The sequence below is a fragment of the Callorhinus ursinus genome, unplaced genomic scaffold (genome assembly GCF_003265705.2).
Source record: "Callorhinus ursinus isolate GAN/ISIS: 27379988/994484 unplaced genomic scaffold, GSC_fseal_2.0 scaffold16, whole genome shotgun sequence".
NCBI lineage: Eukaryota > Metazoa > Chordata > Mammalia > Carnivora > Otariidae > Callorhinus > Callorhinus ursinus.
The window spans coordinates 9,218,199-9,241,831 of record NW_027397078.1 but is presented as its reverse complement, the minus strand read 5'-3'; the positions used below and the strand labels follow the sequence as shown (position 1 = coordinate 9,241,831).

At 52.1% G+C, this 23,633-nt stretch overlaps 1 long non-coding RNA gene across 2 annotated transcripts in view; it reads right to left on the bottom strand.

The window, feature by feature from the left end:
* Positions 1-11,302: 11,302 nt before the first annotated feature.
* LOC141374274 (uncharacterized) overlaps positions 11,303-23,633 on the bottom strand; it is a 26,757-nt gene continuing 14,426 nt past the window's right edge. The window contains exons 2-3 of one of the 2 annotated variants that reach the window (XR_012381030.1): positions 11,922-12,056; positions 11,303-11,449 (exon numbers count right to left, since the gene is read on the bottom strand). This is a non-coding gene — a long non-coding RNA (uncharacterized lncRNA). The remainder of the gene's footprint in view (positions 11,450-11,921; positions 12,057-23,633) is intronic. The other variant, XR_012381029.1, reaches the window with a different exon arrangement.

The window sequence follows — 23,633 nt, the reverse complement described above, 5'->3', positions numbered from 1 at the left end:
GAGGCGGCGAGACCAAGCTTGGCCTCTTGAGAAACAGGTAGCACTTTATCACAGGCCGTGTAAAGAGTTATGATTTTATTCTAAGTGTTACAGGAAGCCTTTGGGTGGGGGGGAGGGGTTGAGCAGGACAGAAACAAGCTGATTTATACTTTAAAAATATCCTACCACCCTACCACATGCTGGTAATGTATGGAGCAACTGGAACTTCCATCCACAGCTGTTGGGAGCTTAAATTTTCTAAGAAAGAAATGCCATTTTGGGGCCAGGTAAATAGTCCAGTGTTGCTTCTCTCACATGGTCCCCAGAAGACCCTGGCTTTGAGGGGCAGGCTACCATCCCCCACTACTCCCTCAGCTCTGTCCTAGCGCTCATGGCGCCTCTCCCGGTCCCCTCAGAACCTCCAAACGCCCCCTCTAGCCCATCAGTGGGGCCAAGAGGTCTGTCCTTTCCTCACCTTCCGGCCTTCCCTCACTCCTTCTTCCCTTCCGCTTTCCTCACCGGTGGCCCGGGTGAGGAGCTTCCACCTTCACCTCACCGCTTCGTTGCTCACCTGGACTATGGCAACGGTCTCCTCCTGAGTCTTCCCACCTCGACCCTTACCCATTCTCCCATTCTCCATACAGCAGCCTGGGGGAGTTCTGTAAATAACTTTGTATTTGAAGCAAAATGTTCACAAAGTACAATACGCATGTCATAAGTATATATCTTGGTGGCATCTCACAGAATGAACTTATACTCGTGTCACCAGCGTCCCCATCACGAAGCCAAGGAGCATGACCGGCAGTCCAAAAGCCCCCTGTGGCCCCTTCCATTGACTACCCTGAGTCCCTAAGGATATCCATTGTCCTAGCTTCCAACAGCATAAATTAATTCTGCCTGGATTTGAACTATCTGTCGATGAAATCTACAGGATGTGTCCTTTTGTCTCCGGCTTCTTTTGCTCAACACTGTTTCTGAACGTTTCCGTGCTATTGCATGGGGAACTTTGCTCATCTTCACTGCTGTCTACTATTCCATTGTGTGAATGTGCCACAATTTATTGATCCGTTCTACTGCTAATAGGCACTTGTGTAGTTTTCACAAGTGTAGTTATTTTGTCTGTCTGTTTTATAGGTAGTGCTGTAATCATATATTGACCCTGACGGAAGCTTTCTTGAGGCACAAGGCGACACACAGCAGCAAAGAGCCAAGAGATTGGCAGATAATTGGAGTCGGAGCCCTGAGCACACCACACCTGAAGCTCATCCAACTGTCAAATTTGTCAGTTACTTAAGCCATTATATCCCTTTATTGTTTAAGCCAGGTTGAACTGGATTTTCTGTCACGTGCAGTTGAAATCATTCTAATTGGTACAGAAGGCTAACAAGGAAATGGCCTTGCTTGAGGAGGTAGAAGGAATGCCACAAAAGCATATATAGGATGGGAAGATGTGCGGAGCCTTCGATCAAGGCAAATAGGAAAAGGGATATGTGGGTTCATTCTAAGATCAGAGCACCTCTAGGAAGGGTGAAAATTTGAATTATAGTTTAGTAGATATTCAGCCCCTTCCCTCTCCCTCTGTGGTTTAGAGTATACTGCTGCCTCTCCCCAGCTGATGGTGTGCTGGACCACGTGGTCTTGTTTGGCCAGTGAGATGTTAGCAAACTCTAATGTGAGAAAGGGTTTAAAATGTTCTGGCGTGGCCAAGCTTGGCCTCTTACGCTTCTGACATCACCATGAGAAAAAGGTGCTCCAGGTAGCCCAATGGTCCAATGAGGATAAGAGACACATGGCGCAGATCTGAATCCAACCTGAATGCTGTGGATCTGGGGAGTGGTTTGTTACACAGCAGGATTACAACAATAGCTGATGGATACATAAGGCAAGAGAAAGGATCAAGAAGAACAGGAGAGATTCACCTAGGAGGGTAGATTAGTTTGCTAGGGCTGCTATAACAAAGTACCACACACCGTGTGGCTTAAACACCAGAAATTTATTGTCTCGCAGTTCTGGAAGCTGGAAGTTCAAGATCACGGTGTCAGCAGTGATCTTTTGGGACATATTTAGTGCAATGTGGCACCTTTCTCAGTGGGATGGGCACCTTCTGAGGGCTGTGAGGGAATCTGTTCCAGGCCTCTCTCCTTGGCTTGTAGATGGCCAGCCTCTCCCTCCCTGCGTGTGCACATCCTTTTCCCCCTGTGTGTGTCTGTCTCTACCCAAATTTCCCCCTTCTATAAGGACACCAGTCATCTTGGGTTAGGGCCCACCCTAATGACCTCACTTTAAACGTGATAACTTCTATAAAGACCCTATTTCCAAATAAGGTCACATCCTTACTAAAATGTGGGTACTAGGGCTTGGGATTTCCACATATGAATTTTGAGGGGACACAATTCAACCCATAACAGAGAGCATGTTTGTGATCATGGCAAAAGCACCGATCAATAATAAGGAAAATTTAAAAAATAATAATAGGGAAAATTCTCGCTGCTGCTCATGAACCTCATACGAAACATCTGTCATACTCTAGGTGGGTTTCCACTGTTAGGCTGATGCAGCCGGTTCTCTACTGCATGGAAGGAGGTGATATAGAAAGAGTGGAGAAAGGGTTTGGAGTCATGGGGCACCTGGGTGGCTCAGTCAGTTAGGCCTCTGCCTTTGGCTCAGGTTGTGATCTTGGGGTCCTAGGATGGGGCTCCATGTCGGGCTCTCTGCTCAGCGGGGAGTCTGCTTCTCCCTCTGCCTCTGCCGCTCCCCCCATTCATGTGCTCATGCTCTCTCTCTCTCTCTCTCTCTCTCTCTCTCTCTCAAAAAATAAAGTCTTTTAAAAAGGGGGGCTTTGGGGTCAGACACTCCTGCATTCAAACCCTAAATCTGCAACTAACTAGCTGTCTGACCTTGATTATTTGAATCCCCTGAGCCTCAGTGTCCTCATCTGTAAAACAGAGATATCAGTTCTGTGCCACTGAGTTGATCTGAGGATAAAATCATGTGTGTCATTTGGATTTGAATTTGGTAACTTATGGAAAACCCAATGAACCATGGCTTAAACAAGTATGAGGTTTGTTTGTTTCATACGGAAAGAAATGAAGAGGGTGGCTCTCCAGGACTAGTATGGCAGCCCAACAACATCCCTGAAGGCCAGTTTCTCCTGTCTTCTTCTCTAGTATCCTTAGTGTGTGGCTTTTGTCCTCATGATCACAAAATAGCTGCTGCACCTCCAGCCATGAGCCTCAATTCCATACAGGAAGATGGGGCCGGGGGGGGGAGAGGAGGAGGTGGCCAAAGAGCCAAAAGGACATGCCAGCGGAGATGGCCCTTCACCAAAACCTTCCTCCTACATCCCGTTGGCTGGATCTGAGTCACATGGGCAACCCCGGCTACAAGGGAGCCTGGGAGATCACAAAATTGTGCTTTCCGGCCTCTGTGACGGAGGAAGGCAGGAAGAAAGCAGTATGTAGAGCCAGCCCACCGTGTCTACCACAGAAACAGCACGGTCCCCCCACAAAAGGGGTAGGCTCTCCGAGCAGTGCCCCCCAGGCTTCTCACACACAGGGTCCACTCTTCATAAGGTCCCCAAAGCTCTCCTCCTTGCTGCGCTCTCAGTAACTGTCATAAACACTACGAGATGAAGGGAGGCAACTGGGAATTCTGTGAGGCTTGGGCGTGCTGTGTTTTACTCCGCATTGCGACCTTGCAGACATTCGGAAAACGGTCGCATCTCTAGGTGTGAGATGGACTATTTATTCCGCCTCTCTACATGCAGAATGCCCGGCCCGGATGTGGCCTGGAGGAGTCCTGGCTACAGCGGGCAGCCTAGGCGTTGAGCAGAAGCCGGATGCCACGGAAGGCCAGGGCGGAGGGCGAGAGAGGAGGCTCACAGGGCTATGGCTCAGAGAGACAGACCCACTCTCAGACAGAAGCCATGTCCTGTCGGGAGGCGGCGGGGAGGGGCCACGCTGCTCGGAGAAACTGTCCTCTGAAAGCCCTCTCGGGAGAGGTGCCACGTTGCACTAAATATGTCCCAAAAGGTCAGAGGCCACAGCATGAGGCCGTCACATGCTGCATTTTGTAGCCGCTTGATTACTGAGCATCCCCTTCTCAAACACGTTCTGCCCTCACCCCCCCACCCCTCCACCCTCGCGCCTTTACCTTTCCCCATCCGTGGGGGTGGCGGGGGCAAGTCAACTCTTCCAAACTGCGCAGTGTAAGGCGAGGACTCTGGGAAGGACAGCGTGTCTGCTGCCACCGCCTCCGTCTCTTTGGACTTCCGAAGCTGGGATTGTCTTTGCTTCGCTCCTCTCTAGATTTGGTCGCTCTCGGGGGCCCACAGCTCAGACGAGCTTCCGCACTACAGGGAGCTGCTTCTCCTTCTGCTCCCAGCAGCCTGACCCAACTTGGCCTTGGCCATTGAGCCGGCAAGAGAGAACCAGGTAACCCCACGGCGCCTCGGGAAAGCCCAAGGCACATATTCACCAGCCACCTAGAAGCCCCTTTGCACCCTGAAATGCAGCTGGGTCTCAAGACTCCTGTGCTTGCCTCCACTTCCTCTCCCCACCCGGGTCCAGGCCTCCCCATGCTTTCTATCTTCCTTTTCTAGAATGTTCTGCAGTTGCTTTGAAATGTGCAATGTATCACCTCACCTCCTTGCTTTAATCTTGTTGGTGGCATCCCACTGAGAAAGCCCTATAGGCAGCACCTCCTCCTGTGTCTTTTTCAGGCCTCTCCGTCCAGCCTCAGGGCCTTTGTACCAGCCTGGAAAGCCCATCCCCTAGCAGGCTTCTAGTTAACCCCTTATTACTCTTCCAGTCCCCATTCAAACGTGGTTTCTGCAGGACAGACTTCTCAGATGCCTCAGACCAAGTCAGGGCGCTTATGTCCTGTCAGACACCCCGATGTCATGGCTGAATGGTCACCTGGTGATTGTGTCTCCCTTAGGATGTTAGTTTCTGGAGCCCAGGCACCGGGTCTCTGGATATGCCCAATACATTCACTGAGGGAATAAAGGTGGAAATGAACTTTCCCCTAATTTTATAAAGTAATACATCCCTTTAGAAAATGTAAAAACGGGGCACCTGGGAGGCTCAGTCAGTTAAGCGGCTGCCTTCGGCTCAGGTCATGATCCCAGGGTCCTGGAATCGAGCCTCGCATGGGGCTCCCTGGTGGGGGGGGGGGGGGGGGGGGACACTGCTTCTCCCTCTCCCTCTGCCTGTCGCTCCCCCTGCTTGTGCACACACGCTCTCTCTCTCTTTCTCTGACAAATAAATAAATAAAATATTTTTTAAAAATAGAAAATATAAAAACAAATAAAGAAAATTAAATCAACCATATTTCCAGACATAGGCACTGGTAACAGTCTTTTGCCTTTCCTTTTTTTTTTTTTTTAAGATTTTATTTATTTATTTGACAGAGAGAGAGACAGCGAGAGAGGAAACACAAGCAGGGAGAGAGGGAGAGGGAGAAGCAGGCTTCCTGCCGAGCAGGGAGCCCGATGCGGGGCTCAATCCCAGGACCCTGGGCTCACAACCTGAACCGAAGGCAGCCGCTTAACGAAATGAGCCACCCAGGCACCCCTTTTTTGCCTTTCCTAGGCACCTTTTATTTATTTATTTTTTTTTACTAAACTGAAATTCTTCTTTTTTTAAGATTTTATTTATTTATTTATTTGTCAAGAGAGAGAGATAGCAAGACAGAGCACAAGCAGGGGGAGCGGCAGGTAGAGGGAGAAGCAGGCTTCCCGCTGAGCGGGGAGCCCGACGTGGGACTCGATCCCAGGACCCTGGGATCATGACCTGAGCCGAAGGCAGACGCTTAACGGCTGAGCCACCCAGGCGCCCTGAAAATTCTACTGAATATACAGTACAAACCATTATAGAACAATCAGTTCTCCAAAAACATGACGGTACCGTTCTATTTCTTTTCCTCACTTTTTTTTTCTAATGTAACAATACCATGTAACCACTGTAGAAAATTTGGAAACTACCAAAAAAAGCGCAAAAAGAGAAATGTAAATGACCTCTAATCGCAAGCCAAGCCGAGGATTTTCCTCCCGCAGCAAAGCCCCATGTCCCCTTTCAGTATTGTTTCTATGCACACATTTCGCAGCGATGATTTCTGATAAAATCACCACCACACTTCCAGGTGCTCTTCACCCAGAAGGGGGAAAGGGGTGTTGTGGGACGTCGCCCCCCCTCCCCAAGCTGCTGAAAGCGAAGGGCAGCCTCCGGGGCGGGCGGGCTCCCTGGGAGCCTAGCTGGAGGTGGCTGGCTGGCCTCAGGCCCCACCCCCACCCCTACCTGCCCCAGGCCCCAGGGCCTTTTGTGTGCCCCAGGCCTCCCGCGAAGCCACAGAGGCCTGGTGCGCTTTTGTAACTTGATCACCTTCATCCCTGTGTCCCTGCAGGTTTCCTTAACAAGGCCAGATTTATGTACCCCCAAGGGAACCCGAGCTGTCGAGCTGTCCTCCTCCCCTGCCCAGAGCCCACCCCCCCCCCCCCCACCCCCCACCCCCCACCCCCCACCGCCAAAGCCACAGGGCATTCACAAGGGGGTCGGGTGGGCTTTAATAGAACCGAAGCAGTCCCTGGTGTCTGGACGGAAACTCCACCTCTCTCGGAGTTCTGGGGACGCAAGACAGGGAGTCATAAACAGGAAGCATTTCCACCGCGCCTAGTGGAAGGCAGGCGGGGCTGCTGGATGGATTCAAGTCTGCAAAAGGCGCTTGTGACGCTCAGCTCTGCCCCCCAACCAGGGGAGGTAGGTGGGCAGTGCAGGCATCCAGATATGTTGGAAAGGGGGGTAACCCCACCCCCGAAAGCCCAGGCCAAGTCTTCGATGGCAGGAAGCTGGCCCCCAGCCTGGCGCCACGGGGAAGGACTAGCAGAAGGCACCACAGTCGTGTCGAGGAAGGCCGTCCCAAGCCCAAGCCTCCGGGAAACGCCTTCCTGGAGTCACAGAACACAGGAAAAATGAATTTCCCGGCCTGCCATACGGTTCCTAGAACTCCGCCTATCGGGAAGTGATGCTTCCGGGAGGGTTCTGCTCACCCCCCAGCAGTGGTTGGGCGAAAAGTCCGGTGGTGACAGGGGGTGAAGAAGAAGGGCATCATGGGAACAGCCTGCAGGGAGCCCTCCTGAAGGAGACTTCCCGGATGGAGTGTGGTGGGCACAGGCACCCGCCTCCAGCCACGCCTCTGGTCAAATCCCATCCAACCGGCATGATCCAGATTTGCCACCGGCTCCTTCCTGAAGCCACTCAGAGAGTAGAATCCGGGAATCAGAACCGCAAAAGATTTTCAGCATTGCTGGTCAAGCGTCTCCCAAAGTGTGTTTTGTGAGAGCCAGTCAGATGTACAGAGGAGTTCCTTGGTCAGGTGACTTTGGGAAACGCTGTGTGGTAGAGTACCATGGTGAGCCCAGCTCTTTGCCCCTCCCAGAATCCATGCCCTTTGCCAGGAAGCTTTGCAGTGCCCTCCCATTGCAGGTGGTTGGCCTTGGCCAGTTGGCCAATATCATGCTAGCAGGCCTGAGGGAAGGAGGCTTGCAGCGAGCTGGGACGTTGAGGCTTGCTCCCTTCAGCCATCACGAGAACATGTCCAGGTAGCCCCCTGAACGGTGACATACAGGTAGGACAGAGCAGACCGGCCAGAGTCAACCCCAGCAGGACCAGCTTAGGTGGCCCTCCAGGCAGCCACCACCAGACACAGGAGCGTGCCCAGCCAATCCCCGGGTGATTCTAGACCCGTGAGCCATAAATATGGAATGTGGTAGGGTGTTGGAGGTTTGGTAGCGCTGTCGAAGCAAAAGACAACTGATACAACATTGCATACTAGAACTCTCCAGAAGCAAGTCACAAGGCACATTAGTACAGTAAAGGCACTGGGACATTCTGTAGTAGAGAAACCTGTTGAAGTTTGCTGAATCCACCGTTCCCCAAACTCGTTCGCTCACGGAACGCCTGTGTCCAAAGAAACATCTTAAGGAAGCAAAGTTCTGAGAGGTGCACAGCAGGAAACACGAATGAAGGCCCGCCCCTCATTTTATATATGAGGAAACCAGACCCAGAAAGGGAGCTGTCCTGGCTTCTGGGTCACAATTTCTTCTCCTTGGGGAGGTTGTCACTTGCTCGAGGCAACAGTGGCCTCTCCCTCTACTGAATTGAGGTCTGAACCACACATGTGAGTATTTGCCATATGTTGTTTTCTGATTCAATAAAGTTTTATTGAGGATCCGCTATGTGCAAACAACATAGGACTGTGTTTTCTTGGCGAAAGCCAAGCCTAGCAGCAGGATCACCAAGAAGAGACACAGTCTTTAAGCAGTTCGCTGTCTAGTGGAGGAGGAAGGCTCAGAAACAGATGCTGCTAACCCAAGGGGAGAAGTGCTGTGAAGGGAAGCGTTGGGTATGAGGGATGGGGAGGTGACATACATATCAGGGAAAGCTTCCTAGAGGAGGTGACATGTGACCTGAGTCTTGAGGAATGAGTAGGAGTTACCTACATGAGGAAGATGACCTCGGGGGGACAGGGTGGGGTAGAGGCTTGGGCAAGGACCCAGAGGCAGCAGGAGCGCAAGCGTGACTGAGCGGAGCTGTGTTGGTCAGGGGCGGGTGCAGAGACGAAGATCCACTCCAGGTAGTTTAAACAGAACGGGATTCCTTGTAGGGTATTAAGAGGCTTACAGGATTATTTGGAGGACTGAAGAGACCCATCCAATGCCGAACTTCCAGAAGAGTCCCCCAAAGCCACACCATGGAACTGAGCTGTCACAATCAGGGAGCCATAATGTAATCAGAAGCCACCAGGACCAGCTTGAGAACCACGTGGCCTCAGCCACGATCCATGTAAGCACAATGCATGCTTCTCTCCCGCTTTAACTGAGATCCAAAGTCAAGGTTTACACAAGAGCATCCGATCGTCATTGTCATTGTACCTGGAGTCCTAGCTGCAAGGGAGTCTGAGAAATGTCCGCTTTAGCTGTCTAATGCAGGGTGAAGTGGATGCCCAATGTCAATCCACCGTGTCTTTCCCAAAATGCACTTAAGGAAAACGAATTCAGCATGTAGTTAGGGCTGATCTTCCCAGAAATAGTCTTAGCTCTATGGCTTCTTTTTTTCTGTCTCTCTCATGGCACCTGTCCCCACTACTGAGCATGCTATAGGCGCTCATTAAAGACCTCCAAAAAGCCAGCCTCCTCACTGCTTGATCTCTAGGGTGGGCAGGTCTCAAGATGAATAAAGGCAACTTTTTTTTTTTTTTTTTTTTAGTCTTGCCTGGAATAAATTGCTACTCTCTCGAACACACAGAAGGATGTATTATTATGAAGGTGTTCTGTATTATTACCAAGAACAATTATTCAGAAGCCAGAAGCCTAGGGCTGACGAGGTTATATTCTCTGAGGAGAAATTCCAGAAACCATTACTCATTAACTTTTTTGCCATGAAAATAATCTTCTCCTTCCCCTGCGTGGCTTTCTACCCAGGGAAGGACTCAGCCCTCCATGTTGGCACCGCACTGGTGAGTCAATGATCGGGAAGGCAGTAGTCTCCATTCTGATGCCAAAGCCAGCAGGCGGTCACTGCATGGGGCCTAACTGTAGCGCTCCACAGAGGAGGACTCTGAGAATGGTGCTTGGGCTTAGGAATACCGAATCCGTGTGTTTCCAGAAAACTCCCACGATCACACTTAAGAGTGAATCCCCATCTGCCCAGGCTTTCCTGGCGGTGACGGGTCAGGTGGCATGGTGCTCTCCTTCCTGTCCAACCAAACCCCTCGAGCTCTGCCCTGATACCCTGGAAGACGGGGCCTCTGGAATCAGACATCTGTCCAAACCCCCCAGGAAGCGCGGCGGGCCTAATTAATTAATGTCTGTGGGACACTTGTACAGCCTCAAATGAGAGGTGCGAGGCACCCACAAGCCCAATTAATTAGCACCATTGACGGAGGCTTCCGCCCCCCCCCCTTTCGTCCCAGCCGCCTTGCCCTCTCTCAGGGCAAAGTCAGGCAGGCGGTGACAGGGCTACAGAGAGGCCCGAAGAAGGTCCCAGTCCGGGGCTGCCCACACCAGAGGGCCACCAGCCCTTGGCGTCCCCAGAGGTTTTCGGGACAGGACCTTTTTCCTCAGAGAAAATGGCTGTCTTCCTCAGAGCGTCTGAGCTTCTTCCTCAGATTAAATTCCTTTTCCTCAGGGGGAGGTACTAACGCCAAGCCGGGCCACTGACCTCAAACTCGGGCCCCTGCTCGAAGTGGCCTGGGTCTCCCGAAAATGTCTGCAGGGGCCGAGCCCTCCAAGGGCCACGCTTACACTCACCGCGGGTAGACGCAAGTGCCCACACCTACCGATTTCTCTGCTTCTGTCCTTCTATTTTTCTCCTTCACTCTTCCCCATCACCGCTCAAGGGGAGGGCGGGAAGGGAAAGGAGAAAATGTACATGGCGGGGGGGGGGGGGGGGGGAATGTTTTATTAAAGCAAAGTGAATATGCAATCATCCACCAATGGAGTGTGGAAAATCAAATAGGGGCTATTTCACATCTGATTCCTTGTACCTTTTATTACTTACGAGATCACTGGGTGTCTAATTTTCCAGCTCCGAGCACAGACCTTAGCCAGCCCGGCTCCCCGCGTGTAAGTTCAAGGCTGCCCTGGCGTTCCTTGGTCCACAGGTCACGAGAGCTCAGTAGGCCTGGTGGCTAGCACGGCTGAGACCTGGGGCATCGGGGAAGCTGGGGGTGGCCACGCAAGGCGAGGGGCAGCAAGGTCAGGGCCTGTGTGGCCCGGGTCTACGTGGCACTGAAGTCACCACCCCCCCAAGCAGTCTGAGGCCTCCTGGCCCGGAAGACAGGGGTGCCTTTCAGCGCCTAACAAAGCGGTAAGGGGGCCAAGCTGGGGAGGTATTGGGTTGTATGTGAGCACTCCTCAGGGCGACACGTCCACCCACAAGGACCCCTAGTCCCCCTTCTCTTTCGGCCAGAAGCCTCTCTCCACCTCCAGGCCCCCCCCAGCCTCGGGCCTGGGAGGCAGGCCCCACCCCACCACCCGCCCTGCATCCACCTCCTGTTTTGCCCTTGGCCACCAGCTGCTTTCCTGTCGCCAGGGAGGGTGAGGACAAGCCTGGAGCTGCGCACAGTGGCTCAGGCAGGCACTCCTGCCTCTCTGGGTGACAAGAGGGTTGTTTTCCTTACCTCTCCTGACCTCAGAGAGCAGGGGGCTCTGGCCACATGGCTCGGGCAGGGGAAGGGCCTGGGCCTGCTGGCCTTGCAGGCTGGGGAGAGACACGCTCAGAATCACCGAGAAAGGAACTGTCAGCCTTCATTATTAATCCCCAGTGTTAATATTTAATGTCAGAAAACTGCAACCGCCTTCTCCGCACGGGTCACGCCAACCAGAATTCCTCCATCTCTGTCCCTCGCAGCCGCGCGCCAAGACCAGCGGAGCAGTTTAGGTTGACTTCAAATACTAGGTGCGAAATGAATTCTAAAAAAAGAAAATTAAAATGAAATAAGACTTAAGAAATTATTTCACGGCTTTTGAAATCAACCTTGCTCTTTAAACGTCTCTAGAAGTATGTGTTGGAGTGCCAGAAAGTTTCGAAACGGGGCCAGGCTTACGCGTAACCTTTAAGCTAGAGAAGGGTTTTGATCTGCGGAGGGTTTTCGTGCTGTTGATGTTCCAGACGTATTTCTTAATCAGTAGCAGCCATGCAGTATGGATGCAGCCAGCAAGATTTGAAGGCTCCGATGGACATCCCCAAGATGAACTCAAGGATGGAGCACCTGACTGGCTCTGTCAGTAGACAATGCGACTCTTGATCTCCAGTTCGTGAGTTAGAGCCCCGCTTTGAGTGTAGAATTTAGTTTAAACTAAACTAAAAAAAAAAAAAGATGAATTCAAGTATTGAAAGAAGAGGAATATCTATCACTGAGGCAATCAATTAACTCTTACCTACCAAAACCAGCTTGTTTCTGGGGCACCTGGCTGGCTCAGTGGGTTAAGCGGCCAATTCTTCATCTCAGCTCAGATTTCAATCTCAGCGTTGTGAGTTCCAGCCCTGCACTGGGCTCCACACTGGGCATGGTGCCTACTTAAAAAAAAAAAAAAACAAAAAACTTGTTTCTCAACCCAGGGCACACTGTCAGTATTTGGGGAAGGTCAGTCCTTCATTGCACGGGGCTGTCTCACACACTATCCCTGCCCATTCACCCCGTATGGCCCCCTGACATCGTGATCCTCAAAAACACCATTTCCAAACACCCCTGGGTGGTGGGCAGTGCAGTCCCAGGTTGGGAACCCCTGATCCGGGTGCACTGGGCCATCAACGTGGGATTTTTAGTGGGCGATGACTAAGCCACCAGACCAGGCCCGCAGAGCCAGCCCATCCTCAACTGAGGTGTTTGGGAAGGCGACGGGGTCTGGGCCTTGCCTCTACAAGGTGAGCTGCTGGGGTATCTTACCCCCATACCCACCCCGCCCATACGCCCCCCACCACACCGACCCAAGGGCAGCGGCCTCCACCATTCTTTGGCCCAGAGTGGGCTGCCACCTCCATCAGCGGGCGGGGAGTGGCCACGGCTTGCAAAGCTTTCATCTCCAGGACTTCAAAGAACAGCCTCGCCAAAAAGCCCAGGGCACAATTTTCCAGGATCCAGGAAACTGGATGAGTCACCTGTTGCCTTCCTCAGCTTGAACCACACCTACCAGGCCCACACCTCACCTTGTCACCAACGACCAGCAGGCTTTCTTAAAGGTCCTGTTACCAGAGCCAGGTCCCTGACTAGGTCGGGACAGCCATTTCGAAGGATAGAAATAGAAGATGACAGAATTTCAAGGGACTCTGCTCCCTACAGTTTTGTTTATAAGATTTTATGGAGAAATGATTTACATCCAGTAAAAATGCAGACATCTCAAGTGTGCAGCTTGACGAATTTTTACAAATGTCCACACTCGGGGCGCCTGGGCGGCTCAGTCGGTGAAGCGTCTGCCTTCGGCTCAGGTCATGGTCCCGGGGTCCTGGGATGGAGCCCCGCATCGGGCCCCCCGCTCAGTGGGGAGTCTGCTTCTCCCTCTGCCTCTCCCTGCCCCCACTTGTGCTCTCTTGCTATCTCTCTCTCTCTCTCTCTCTAAAATAAATAAATAAAATCTTTTTTTTTTAATATTTATTCATTTGAGACACAGAGATACAGAGGGAGAGAGAGAGCATGAGCAGGGGGAGAGGCAAAGGGAGAAGCAGGCTTCCCGCCAAAAGGGGAACCCGACGCGGGGCTCGGTCCCAGGACCCCGGGATCGTGACCTGAGCCGAAGGCAGACGCTCAACCATCTGAGCCACCAGGCGCCCCAATAAAAAAAAACTTTTAAAAAAAAAAAAAAAAAAGGTACACACTCACGTACCTTACAGAGTTTTAAGGCACATAAAAACGAAATTTTAATTAAAACACACACACATCCACAAGCTGGGATAGCTAAAATGAAAAAGGGTGATGACACCAGATGTCGGCAAGGAGGCAGAGCTACGGGAACACTCGCGCATGTCTGATAGGAGTGGAAATCGGTATAACCACTTTGGAAAGTGGTGTTTTTTTTTTTTTAATTAAGTTGAACATATACCTACCGGCTGATCTAACCATCCCATTCCTGGATATTTCCCCAAGAAAAATGAAAGTATATGCGCACGAACATTCATGGCAGCTTCATCCGTAAAGAACCGAAAGCTGGAAACAACCCAAATATCCACCAACAGATGAATGGATAAACAAATTGTGGTATATCCGTGCAGTGCAATACAGCTCATCAATAAAGGGAACAAACACGCAACATGGATGAATCTCAAAATAATCATGCTGAGTGAAAGAAGCCAGAGAGCGCAGACTGCATGTTTCCATTTATATTAAATTCTAGAAAATGCAAGCTAGTCTGCAGTGACAGGAAGCAGATCAGCGGTTGCCTGGGGATGGGGAACAGGGAGAGGCAGGCGGGAGGGATTACAGGGGGGCACGGAGAAACCTTGGGGGGCCGTGGATATGTTCATGATCTTGATTACGGTGATGGTTTCACGGGTGGACGCATATGTCAAAACAGATCCAATTGTATCATTTAAATATGTGCAGTTTATCGGATGTCAATTATACCTCAAAAAAGCTGTATTTTTTTTTAAGATGTGTGCTTCACCAAACGAAAATTATACTTCCATCTTTTTTTGTTGTTTTAAATGCTGGAATTCTCTACCACTCTACCACTCCCCTCCAAACACAAACAAACGCGTACAAGTAGAGGTCGTGCAATTCCACATATCCTCTCATCTTTGGGCCCAGGCAGGCGAAATCCTACTTTAGGCTCAAGGCTGTATGACGTAAGCGTGGTCACTCCAGCACAGCAGTGGCAGGAAGGCAAGACCTGCCTTCCCGAGCCGTGGCCCCGGCTCTTCCTTGTACCTGGGGCTGAAGGGCACGTTATAACCAGACGACCCTTCCCGGGGTTAGCCAGTGCACACAGTGGGGTGCACACGTGTCTACCTTTTCCTCTCTCCGCTGCTTCTGGCCCTCCTCCTTCTCGGGTGACTATTCATGGCTGGGGCACGGCAGGAACTCCACACCAGCAACCAAAATACTACACCGTGACAACTTCATCTCTTAATTACAGTAAACATTTACATAATGCTCGGGCCCAGCCAGTGCAGAAAGATTCGTTAATGCAGAAACATGCCCTTTAACCATCCCGTTTTATTACACAAACCCCCAGGGACCTGAGCAGCCCAAGATTTGCAAAAGATGATGCAGAAATTGGCTGAGATATTAAGCCCCTTTCCAGGTGCAATTAAAAGTGAGATGGAGAACCGCCTGCTCGCCCAGATAGATATTTTCTTCCTTCTGAATTCACACTATAAGGATTCTGGGGATCTAGCCGCCGTCGGAGTGCTAGCACTTGCCGGAGCCGGGGCTGGGCTTTGCTTTTATTCTCATCTTCTTCCTCTTCTCCGTTTCTGAATTGACAACCCTGCAGGCTTTGCTGGGAGGTCTAATATTTCCACGGCCGCCCAAGCACAGGGGTTTATTCCAACATTATGAACATTCTGCTTGCTTCAAGCCTTTGATTCTTTCGAACAGACCCTCTCTGGAGAGACCAACTTTAATCACATTTCCTAGAGCCAAACCCAGCTGGCCTGGGGAGGGACCGCCCAGGCCAGGCTGAGAGTGGGCGAGGAGGCACCGGAACAGCAGACCAGGAGCCCCGCTTGCAAGGGGATGCAGGCCAGTGCACAGAGAAGGCGGCCGGGGGAGGAGGGGGGGGGCAGAGTGGGCTCTGGGAAGAAGTCAGACTTGAGCTTCCTCCCAGCTCCCCCTACATCCTCTCCACCCCCAGCCTCTTCCTGGCCGTGTGATCTTGGGAAAGTAACTCCTGCTCTCTGGGCCTCAGTTCCATCATCTGTAAAGCAAGGACAATGATCCCTCCTTTGCCAGGATGTGGCGGGCTTCGGGGAGGTGGCTCTGTACAGAGGGTGGGTCAGGGCCACACACGCCAGGCTCGGTGGGTGCTCAGAGGTCCCGTTATTATTTTCTTACTGCCACACTTCTCAAACCTTAGGCAGCCGAAGGGATCCCTCGTGCCCCCTGTCTAGCGATGAAATAACACTTGAGTGCTTTTAAGCCCCTTTCTCCCCTAGCGACTGAAAAGACGCGTTGTACATCAAATCAGCCCGTGAAAGCCACCCCTGGGGTTCCCACCCAGATTGGCAAGAAAGCCACCTCTGGGGTTCCCACCCAGATTGGCAAGAAAGCTGAGGCTGAGGCTGGAAGGGGCAGCTCTGAGCAGTAGTGTGCCCAGTGGATGGACACGGCTACCAGGCTGAGAACAGGGCCAGCCGGGAACCTAGAAGGAAGTCCAACGTCCAGGAAGAACGAGACCCAAGGCCAATCCTGGGGGAGAGGCAAGAGCCTTGGTGTGGGCTCTGCCGGGCGCGCAGACACATCCACCATCGTAAATAGCAGATGGCAGCTTTCAGTTATGTCGTTTAGCTCACGGACACTCATCAGGCAGCTTGGCTGTGCCGGGCACGGCTCTAGCACTTGACAAACATTATTCGTGTTGAATTTATTCATTTAGTCCTCATTACCACCCTATGAGACAGATAGTGTGATGATCCCCATTTCACAGATGAGTCAGCCGAGGCTCAGACAGGTTCATTCACTCCACCAAGTTCACAGCATCAGTAAGCGGCAGAATCGGAATTCGAATCCAGGGAGTGGGGCTGCGCGGCCCACGGGTCACCATGCAGGTGATACCTGGGGCGGGGAATCGCAGGAGGCACAGACTCGGTGGGGCTCAAGCCAGGACTTGAAGGATCAGATCAGGGCAAGTAGGGAGAGAAGGGAGAGAGGCAAAAGGGCTTTCCGTGTCGGGGGCCAGAAAGTGAACCAAGACTTAAGGCAGAAATGAAGGCCACATGGCTGGTTGGGAAGGACAGGAAGAAAAGAGTTTGTGTCATCGAGCGGAAGATAGAAAAAGAGGGTATCGGGGATAATTTTGACTACAAATTACGGAAAACACCTCCACTCGACCTGGCTTCGGCCCTGCTCTCTCATGCTCTTTCTCTCTCTGAAATAAATAAATAAATCTTAAAAAAAAAAAAAAAAAAAACAGGCAGCTAAGACTCTGAGCACCTTTCTTAGGAGCAAATAAATATTAAGTCAATATTTTTCAGAAGCCCCTAGTAGGTTCCCCCCCCCATCATGTCTCATTGGTTAGGACTGAGCCACAGATCTGTTCCTGACCCCATCCCTAGCCAGATAAATAGATCGGCCACCCAGAGGGGTGATAGATATCAGGGAGTGAGCCACCCTGCCCTCCACAAGCCCACAAGGGCAGGTCTTCGTTATGGACGCCAGCCAAGAACCGCAAAATTGATCTCGTGGGGTTTGCAGCAGAGGTGACGGGGTTTCGTGTGGCAAAGGACAGGGACCCAGAACGGCCACCCAGTGAGAATGCTGGGCTGTGGGGGTGGGGCGCATGCTGAGAAGGGCTGGCAGAGACTCACTTCCCCCCAGGGGCACCCCTACCAGTCCGAGGAGGCTGCCTGGAGGGCTAAGGACAGTGGACATGTTGAGGGGAGCAGGGCAGGGCCACCAGTCCCAGTCCCACCTCCGGGGAAGACGTGCGGGGGACACCCAACTGAGGCCAGGGGAGCCGGGTGTGGGTCTGGGGGCAGCCGAAGGGGGGTGGGAGCACCGTCCCCAGGGGCCAAGCCTGGAAAGGGGCGGCAAGAAGCAGATTGAGTTTGAAGAGCAGCCAGTCCGCAAGAAGGAATGTGGAAGATGTAGGACTCTAAAGCCAGGATCCCAGGGCCAGAAGTTCATGTGTGTTTCAGTTGTCTATTGCCAGGCAACCAACCACCCCTGCACTTGGCGGCTTAAAATAAATAACAATCACTTTACTTGCTCACAATTTTACAATTTGAGCATCGGCTGGGCTGGAAGACCCATTTCCTAAAGAGCCAGCAAGTCGATGCAGGCTGCCGTCTGACAGCTCAGAAATTCATTCTCTCCCAGGTCTGGAGGCCACAAGTCCAAAATCAAGGTGTCAGCGGGGTTGGTTCCTTCTGGAGGCCCCAGAGGGAGAGTCTGCTCCAGGCCTCTCTCCTGGCTTCTGGATCTCTGATCTCCACCCTGATCTCTGCCTCTGCTGTGACGTGGCATAGCTGCGCGTCTGCCTCTACGTCGTTCCCTCTTCTTGAAAGGACACCTGCCATTGGATGGAAGGGACCACCGACTCCGGGACGACCTCATCTTAACCTGATTGCATCGGCCACCAGCCCGGTTCCAAACAAGGGGGCAGGGACTCCAGTGTGTCTTTGCAGACACGCCGAGTGGGGGACGGCACCCTGCCTCCTGCCAGGAGAGTGACAAGGAATTTGCAGCCATCTTGAACACCCCCCCCTCCCCCGCGATCTGCGAGATGACAACAGGAAGGGAAATGAGGGCAGAGGAGGGAACGGCGGTTGTCCCTGCTGGCACCTGGGTGGGTCGGAGTCCCCTGGGGACCTCGTGCAGACAGTGTAGAACACGCCCCTGAGGTTGTCCCCAGCCAGCAATACGGCTGCGTCCGTATTTGTCCGCTGGTCCCTCCCCCCCCTTGTCAGTGCTCTAGGCTGCCCCGGGCCCCCGCACGCAGGAAGAGTGTGCTGCCAGAAAAATCCCTCGGGCAAGGGAGGCATAGTTGTTCGCAGTGAGCAGGCTCCCAAGCATGGAGGCCAGGGCTACCGGCAGGGGGGTAGGACCCCGAAAGTGTCTGCCGCGAGGGGCAGGTCAAGGTAAGCCAGCAGGAGGAGCAGAGCCTCCCCACCTGGCCCCAACCGCAAACCCACGGGTTAAGCCGCTAGGAAAGGGCTCAGGGGCACATATGTCAACATCGCTGAACCCCAAGGGCTGCCCCCGACCACTTGAATCAGTCCAAGAGGAGCCAGCGAGGGCATATCATGGACTCCTCTTGGGTGAGCCACTGGAGGCCAGGCTGGGGACAGATCTGCCACCGCGCCCAAGATGGGCCTGGACTGCGGCCTCAGCCAGGTTCAGGGGCAGGCTTGAGGCTCCAGGCTGAGCCGTGGGGGAGCAGCTTGTGGGCCTGGGACGCAGGGCGCCGCAGTGGGGAGACGAACCCGCCGTCCCCAGGCTTCAGCTTTTCCCAGCCCAAACGGCCACTCTTCTGACCCAGGCCTCGGGGGGGGGGGGGGCGCGGGACGGACGGGGAGGGGACAGGGGATTGGAAAGCGGGCAGAATGGTTTTCCCTCTCTGCTCTTCACGTCCCCTACCAGGCGCTCGTGGCCTGCAAAAGCCGCCTGCCGAAAGCACAGCCATGAGTTTCTCATGAATGATTTTAAATGATTCCTGTTCTGTCCGTGGGGGGAAATCACGTATTGAAAATCCCGCAAAAGCAGAGCCAACTGAGGACTGCTCCGGATGGTTGCTGAAGAGCAAACAGCATGGCCACTGGCGTTCAAACTGCAAAGGGTCCTGGGAGAGAAACAGGCTCCCCGGGCCAAGGCCCGCAAGGGCCCGAGGCGGTACCCTCTGAAAATCAGGCCACTGTGCCCCAACTCCACCCGCCACCCTTTTGTTCGTTATGCAACGAATAATCACTAAGCACTTGCAATATGTCACTCACTGTTCTAAGACCCTGGAAAACTGTTGTGAACAAAACAGATTAAAAAAAAAAAAAACAAAAAACCCTGTAGTCATGGAGCTTACATTCTTGCAGGGGAGAAAGGTAGAAAACAAATAAATAAACAAAACATGCAGCATGTTTTATGGTGGGAAGTGGGAAGGAGAAAAACAGGGCAGGGAAGGGAATAGAGAACATTGATAAGGGGTTGGGGATGGCGGGAAGGAGTTGACACTTCAGCAAAGGCTTAGAGGAGGTGCCAGGGAGGGAGCCGTGTGGATGATGGAGAAAAAGCAGGCCAGAGGACAGCCAGTGCAAAGGTCCTGAGGTGGGAGTGGCCCAATGTATTCCAGGAACTGCAAAGAGGCTAGTGTGGCTGAAGCAGAGAAGAGGAGGTAACAGGCCATGAGCTCAGAAAAGTCGGGACAGAGGCAGGGCCTTCCTACCGCCCTCAGCTTTCACTCAGGTGACATAGGAAGGCTCTGGAGGATTCTAAGGCAAAAGGGCCAGAAGCTGACTCGGGTTTTAGGGGAGCCTTCTGGCTGTTGTTTTCAGAGCAAACTGTGGAGGGGTGAGGGCAGAAGGGAGGGGGACACGGGTGAAGAAGTTACACGACTAGTAGTTCTCCATATCCGGATACTGAGAACCACAAACATACAGTAAATATTATTTTAGTAGGACGTGTTTTCACCTTCATCACCAGCATTTGGCAAAACCCACCTTTTCCATTATGCCCACTTCAAAGATAAAGAAACAGAGAAGTTAAGTAACTTACTCAAGTTGCCCAGTTGGTAAGCTCTTTGACCAGGAAAAAATCTGGCATAGATTTCCCCATGAGACCTAGCCATATTAAAACCAAATTTATCGGGACGCCTGGGTGGTTCAGTTGTTAAGCGTCTGCCTTCGGCTCGGGTCACGATCCCAGGGTCCTGGGATCCGCATCAGGGAGCCCGCTTCTCCCTCTCCCTCTGCCCCTCCCCCTGCTCGCGCTCTCTCTCCTGCGCACGCTCTCTCTCTCTCAAATAAAGAAAACCTTTTAAAAAAAAATTATCTAACGCTCTCTATCTCCTGCTCCCTCCTTCCTCTGGATAAAACAAACAAACAAACAAACAAAAAAGTGGACAAAAAACCCCGTTGCGTCTACTAGTCTTTGGTTGATGCCTGATTCCTTTTGGGACTTCTCATGCTTCTGGTCTTTTCCTTGGGAGGAAAAGTGGTCTGAGTCTGGGGTTGAGGAGTCAGATGGCCTGGCTCAGCTGAACCCAGGGCTCTGACACCCAGCCGTGGGCAGGGCAGTTTCCAGAAGCACAAATCCGGATTTACCTCCTCCTTCCATAAGTTCTTTTCCCCTCCGTGACCCAGACAGTGGCCAGACCTTGGCGTCGCCAGCCTTTGGGCTTTGGTGGGCAGGGTCAAGGCTGAAGTTGCCAGGCATCCAGGAGCCAACCCCTCCCAGGCTTTTGTTTCCAACGGCAGCCAAAGCTACAAAAGGATTATATGGGATCAGCCGTTCCCAGAGCCTGTTTTGTATACCGCTGGAGGTACACAGACCCGTATTTTTTAATAATTATGGTCATGTATTCTGATGTGCTAGGAAAAAAAGAACTGGCACAATCAACCCATGACTTCATGAATATTATTGCTCAGGAGGAGGCTAAAGTATTTTGGCTGGTTTGGTTTTTTTGTTTTTTAAGATGATTTAAATTAAAAATACAATGTTACTAATAACATAAGCGGTACAAAATACAGCAAGTATCATGGAGAAGGTACAGAATAAAGCTCTAGTAGGTTGTCTTGGAGGGGGGGGGAATAAAGGACGGGCTTCCCCTCCCCCCTCCAGCAATCTAAAAGGGTTTTAAAAAATATATATCTTTTTAATATAATGGAAGAACAGGCACACTGCAGAACATTACAACATACAAACCATCGGAGAGGTTAAAATAAAAACCTCACACTCTCACCTCCCGGATATCACCACCATTAACACCTAAGTGCACATCCGTCTTGGTTGTCTACGGCTATGTAGCAAATTACCACAACTTTGGCGGCTTAAAATCCCATCCATTTACTACCTGTCACTGCTGCAGGTCAGAAGTCCGGGTGGACTTGGTTCTCTGCTCTGAGCCTCAAAAGGCCAAAGTCAAGGTGTCAGCCAGGCTGGGCTTTTACTTGTAGGATCTGGGGAAGAATTCACTCTCAAGTTCGTCCCTGTTATTACCAGAAGTCAGGTCCTTGTGGCTGCAGGACTGAGGTCCTCCCAATTTCCTTTCTGGTTGTCCTCTGGTTCTTGCACGTCTTCAAGCCAGAAAGAGCCCATCTAAACCCTTCTCCTGCTTCAAATCTCTCTGACTTCTCCTTCTGCCTGCCTCTTTTGCCACCAGGCAGAGAAAATGCTCTGCTTTTAAAGGGCTCTTATGATTGGGTGAGGCCCGCGGGGATAATCTCCCAACTTTAAGGCCAACTGTGCCTTATCACATGACACAATCATGGGAGTGGAACCTCCTCTCATGCACAGGTGCCGGGATCAGGGTGTGGATTCTGCTTACCACACTATCTTTCTACATTTTTCTCTGCACCCATATATTTATAAAGACATACTTGTAGGGCGCCTGGGTGCCTCAGTCGGTGAAGCACCCAACTCTTGGTTTTGGCTGAGGTCATGATCTCAAGGTCGTGGGATTGAGCCCCTCTTCAGGCTCCCCTCTCAGTGGGGAGTCTGCTCGAGGTTCTTCTCTCTTTATCTCGCTCTCTCTCGCTCTCCCTCTCCCCCTGCTCTCTCGCTCTCTCTCTCTCAAATAAATACATAAATCTTAAAAAAAAAAAAAAAAAAAACAAGACGTACTTGTATTCTAGATAAAATAAGCAGCCTGCTTTTTCCAGTCAAGGATCTCTACCTTTCCATTTCAGGAAATATTCATCTCGACTAATACCCAGAACATATCCAGAGCTCCTCAGTGGACCCACAAATGATTTTGCAAACCAGTATCCGATCCAGACCAGACTGCATCTGGTTATGTCACTTCAGTCTGTTTCTGTCTGGCCGGGTCCTTTCTTAAATGAGCTTAGTGTATTGAAACAAATAGGAGAGCTGTTCTGCAAAATGTCCCACCTTCTAGAGCTAGCCGGCGGCTTCCTTGTGACACCATTTGGCTTGCTTCCTATCCCCTGTACTTGCTCTCCGTTGGAGGTCAGACACTGGTGCGGCGGCAAATGTTTACCACCTGGGGCGTTGGCCAATTTCCCTGGTGTAAATGCTTCCCCCGTGGCTGCTTTCAAGCTACCAACGTGACATCCCTGAATCCTGAGTTAGAAAGAGATGCCCACCGTCTGCCGGCTCAAACCAGTTCCAGCAGCCACTGCTTGATGGATGGGCTAAGGCTTTTGGAGGGGAAGGGGAGGGGGCAGCTGTCTGGAGAAAGACTCCCAGAGCTTCCCCACTCCCATCCCCCAAGACGGCGGAGGCAGCACGATATGTGCTCCAAGAGCAGAAGAGACTGGCCACCTGTCACCTCTCAGAGGAATGGCGGGGGCTGGGGGGTGGTGAAGGGAATCACCCGGGCTGTGGTCTCAGAAGCCATGGCAAGGACCCCCGTCGTGGGGTGTGGCCGAGAAGCAAGCATGGCAGCTAAACACCCCCAGCACCCTGGCTCCTTGGGTGGGCTGCTCTCCACCGATGGCCACAGACCCCCAGCAGGGCTGAGCCCCAGCTACCCACAGTGCTAGCTTGCTTGGTGACCATGCCTTCATCCGTTTTCTTTCCTTCCCGTCCCTGGCTCATCTCTGCACCCCTCTGCTGGGGCTTCCTGGGACCCCCTCCTACATAAAGGCCTGGCCCTCCAACCCCTGGGCCAGGGCCTACTTCCCAGACCCGAGCTGAGACAGAAGGTGGCAGGGGATTGGAATTGGTATAAGGCTAGTTCGAGGTTTCACGTTTTTTACAAAGGCACGTACTCATTTATTATTAATGCAATTAAAAATCAATTTTAAATAATAAATTTTTAAGAGGAAAAACTATAGCTAGAAGCCACAGAATATTCACAGAGAGAGACCACAGCCTCGCTCCCTATCTGCTCGCCCTGACTGAGAACCCACTGTCCCCCTGACCCTCATACCTCTCCCCGCACACCCCAGGACACGACAATGGCAGGTGATAATTTTAAGAGGAGCTGACATTTGTTGAGCAGATACTGTGCAGAGTGCTTTGCGCAGATTATCTGTTTTACATACTTAGAGCACATGTATTTATCTCCCCTTCCCTCCCAAACTCCCTTTAATACAATCGTGAAGGAACAAAAAAGGTATAAACCCACAATAAGGAAGAGGGGGCAGGGTGTCGCCAGATGAGGGATTTCAACACATTCCTGGGAGACAGAGAGCAGAAGGAAGGGTGGTGACAGGTGACACAGAGCAGAGGGAGAGGCTCCAAGCTGAGACTGCGGGGGTCCCCGAGGGCAGGAGTGGGGCTGGAAAGAGGACTGGCTGAGGGTCTGCAGGCGGACCCGCAGCCCCCCC